This window comes from Chrysochloris asiatica, unplaced genomic scaffold (genome assembly GCF_000296735.1).
Source record: "Chrysochloris asiatica unplaced genomic scaffold, ChrAsi1.0 scaffold00051, whole genome shotgun sequence".
Taxonomy (NCBI): Eukaryota; Metazoa; Chordata; class Mammalia; order Afrosoricida; family Chrysochloridae; genus Chrysochloris; species Chrysochloris asiatica.
Window position 1 is genome coordinate 19,777,346 of NW_006408569.1, and position 4,372 is coordinate 19,781,717.

Sequence of the window (4,372 nt, forward strand, 5' to 3'; positions counted from 1 at the left end):
ATTGATAACATGCTATAACTGACAATGTTGTGCTTCAGGATAGGTCATGAAATATTCTTTTTGACAATGCATAGGAACATCATTTCTCTTCAATTTATAACTCCCAGCATGGTAGAGTATATGATGTCCAATTAAAAATGTCCAATACCAGTCCATTTAAGTTCAACAATGCCTACACTATCGATCTCTTTGTATTCCATTCCTTTTTTTTTTTTTTTTTTTTTTTGCAGTTAAAGATCATTTTATTGAGGAACAAGAGATGGGGAAAGGTGGGGGTCAGTTGCAGCCCCTCAGCCCCACCAGGGGGAACAGGAACCTCGCCTCCTCTGTCCCTCCCCTCAATGGCTCCCCCCTGCAACATAGGGGGGTACTTTGTGCAAACTCTGCCTAGGGTAAAGTTGGAGGCTGGGCATGAAATGTCAGCAGCTGGGACAGGCAGCAATGCTGGGGTGTTTATAGGGTTCTAGGAGGGCTAAGAAAGTGTTGACCTTGTCTGCCCCTTGCGCCTCATGGGGCAACAGTGGCAGCTTTACATTGCGGAAGTCATCATACAGGTCCTCCATCTGATCTAGGTACTTGGCCTGGACCTTGTGGCAGGCCTCACACATCTTGCAGGGCTTCTCGAGGTCAGGAAAGACAAGCTGGTTGACAATGATGTTGTGTGTGTCAATCTTGCACTTGGCCAACTCCTGTATCAGTGTCTCTGTATCGAACAGGGAGAGGAACTCAGTGAAGCACACAGATAAATTATGGTGGTCTGTTCATGGTCCTTGAAATGCTCTCCGACAGAGTGGATGACAGGCAGTGAATCCACCAGCTTGGAAGCCAGCTGGTCTTCATTCACGTCCCCCAGGCCCAGCATGTTGCATGTCTGTGAAATGAAGGGCCTGATCTAGCCCTTGATTTGCATGAGGCAGCCCAGGCCCCTTTCAACAATGGTAGGGAAGTTGAGTAGCCTCAGCTTGTGGCCCGTGGGTGCTGTGCCAAATACCACCACCAAGAAGTTCATGCCCTTCACCAACCTCATGACATCAGCATAGCTCCTGGCCTCATCAATATCCGGGAAGGCATCAATATCCTGCATCATCTTCTTGCTCATGCTCAGCATGTTGTCCTCCTCAAAGAACTCCTCAGGCAGCATCACCATGCCAAGGCTGGGATCAGTTTCCATGACAAAGAGGTTGTCATTGCCTTTGACCTTGAGGCACCTTGGAGAATTTCTGGTCAAATCATCTGATATGTTGTGGGCTGGGTCTGTGGAGATGATCAGAACACTCTCCTGCCCCTTGGACAGCTGGACTTCCAGGCTGCAGTGGTCTTACGCACACCACTCTTTCCCCTGATGAAGATCCACTTAAGGCTGCGTGGCTCAACGATGTTGCTAAGCATAGGTTCCAGCGTTTCCACGTCAGGCACATTCTCGAACTCCTCTGCTTCAACCCCCCTACCTAACCACCATCTTGGAACCAGCTCATGTGAACAAGCGGAGCACACAATTCAAAGCACCAACAGGGTAAATTCCTTATCACATTCCCATCCAGGCTGGACACCTGAAATAACTCCTTGTCTCTTTTTGCTAATAGAAGACAACTCCAATGTCTTCCACTTCCAGGGATCACATGGTTAACTTCTTGTCTATAGTTTTCTAATGACTACCCCCTACATAATTAACATATGCCATTTCATTTTTTCTTGATTCATACTTTGTACATTCTAATTTTAACCAGGTTAAAAATGGCCAATAACAGTCCCTCTGAGTTCAATAATGCCTACAATACTGAAGGAAAAAAAAAAGATTCATAACATGAGTAGATACATACACACCAATGTGCATAGCAGCACTATTAAAAACAGCAAAAAGATGGAGACAGCCTAAATGCCCATCAATGAAAAAATGGACAAACAAATTTTGGTACATATACAGAATGGAAAATTATGCTACCTTGAAGAATAACTAGGATGTTTAAGCTGCCGCATAACATAGATGGTCCTTGATAACATTATGCTGAGTTATATTACTTAGTCACAAGTATATTACATAAGACTATCAGCATAAAAGCTTAAGAAAAGATACCCACACTAAAGGAAAAAAGAAATGTCTTCGTTGGTTACTGTGGGGGGCGGGGGGGTAGGGAAGAGAGGGAGGAGATGGTAGAGCACAGGGTAAGGGATACACACATCATAGTTCAGGTTTTGGGGAGAGTAATACAAAAGAAGGGGTAGGGGAATGAAAGAACAAGGTAGATGGGGGGACACTGAGGCAGGTTTGCATGGGCTAAATGGGACAGAGGTAAATAGTGATATATGCTCAACCATGGAACAACAGGGCTCTGTGATACAGGGATTGAGGCACAGTCTAAATAGGTAAAAGAGGGGAAATAATGTTAAGATGCTTGACTGTCTTATGAATACTGGTTTCACTTGCCTATTATTGTAAAATAGACACTTGAATGGGATAGAAAGGAACATTGGGAAAGAGGATTACAAAAGCTTGTAAGCCCATCTTCAGCCTATAGCTGATTGGAATACCTAAAAAGGATTCTAGAACTTGCCCAGTGAAACAGGCTTCTTGCGGAGCCTTTGTAGTGTATAGGACTTTAGTTGGAATCCTGAGCCCCATCCAGAATCTTCTGAGGTGGGAAATCTCCACTTGAAAGGACAAGCAGACCAGCATAGAGCAGCTAGAGGAACAGATGATACTTCTTGAAAGAAATACCAGCAGGAAAAATTCCAAACAAAAATGGCAGTATGATTGGCTACTACAAGTACAAGCAAGCTGTTCACTAGGAAGCCATCAAGGCAAGCAATCAAGTCCCTTCAAGACTGAAATGTAAAGGGAACACATGAGCAGGTATATAAGCTTACTGGCTACCATGTTGGTCTACTGGTGAGCGGAAGTGGGGGAAGGCAGCTATGAAGATATGGGCTGAGTTCAACCACGTTCCTTAGACTCCTGTCGACCTGGAGATGAGAGAGAGAAGAAGAAGGGCTGGTTGGTCCAAAATGTGGTGAGACCTGGGGACTCCTGAGCCCATGGACAAGGTAAGAACCATGGACTAGAGTTGAGAGCGAATTGTCCAGCTGGTATGAAGGAAGAGGAGATGTACAAGAACACCCAAACTTGTAGATAGCACCCATTTTACCTAGCTTCGATGGCTGGATGATCAGAACTCGACTAGAGGAAGATTTTTTTAAAATTGATAAACGAAATGAGTATACATTGCTACAATTTGATAAAGCTGGTAGTTCGAAACTACCAGCTGTTCCGCGGGAGAAAGATGAAGCTTTCTGCTCCCGTAAAGATTTACAGCCTCGGAAACCCTGTACAGGGTCACTATGAGTCGGCACCAACTCCACAGCACATAACCACCACCACCATACTTTAGGATGCAGTGGACTCAAAATACCAAAAGAGAGAGAAGGAGTCTTCATATCAAGTATCAATTCTATCCCCTCTGTATACAGGGTTGGTAGGGATGGGCTACTTAGACATTGATCACCTAAAATGGGGGAACTATAAAGGCAAGAAGTGACTGGCTTACAATTTTCAAGAAGTAGTTTATTTTTAGAGTGTGTGGGGGAAGGCATAATACCCAATGAATAGTTTTCATCTTGTCTGGATGGGTCTGGTGGAAGGAGATAGGGATAAGATTCCTATGATTCAATAGTGAGCAATTGTTATCATGACTAATTGCAACTGTCACAATTGTAAAGGTAGACGTTTTAAAACAAAAAGGGGTTTGTAGTTAGTCTTCCAGTTGAAGAACAGAGGACCCTAAGACTATCAAGGGAGAGTAGCACAAGTGGAATGTGGGACCCTATACAGAGAAGCAGCAACACCAGAGATGGAGGCAGACATGGAGAGAGAGAGAGCAGCTGAGGACTCTAGACTCATGGAAAGAGAAAGGCTGTGTGCTGGCAGCCAGGAGGCAGGCTTGCAAAATGTGTCCTTTGGTTGTTTAAATGATAATATATTCCTGACAGTTTTTTGTGTACATCCCCCAAAAAATAAAAAACAGAGGAAATATAAGCAAATACTTTTGAATGATGATGCATGGAGGAGTTTATAATCATTGCAATGAAACGATGAGTGTAAAACCAATGTTCTCCCATGTAAAGTATCACTCAATTCACAATAAAAACTTAAATAAATAAAGATCAGGCCAAAAATAATGTGCTGCAACTATAACTCTTGTATACTGCTGGTGGAAATAAAAATGTGTTGAATTATTTTGGGATAAAAAAGTGTGTCGTTGCTTGGTAAAATCATTGCTAAGTGCCATCAAGTCAGTTCTGACTCACAGCAACCCTGTATAGGGTTTCCAAGTAGTGACTGTGGTTAGCAATAAAGTACTTATCTTACAGCGTCACA

At 43.5% G+C, this 4,372-nt stretch overlaps 1 pseudogene; it reads right to left on the minus strand.

Annotated features, from left to right (window-relative positions):
* Window positions 1-419: 419 nt before the first annotated feature.
* LOC102831094 lies at window positions 420-3,859 on the minus strand (annotated as a pseudogene).
* Window positions 3,860-4,372: the final 513 nt, after the last annotated feature.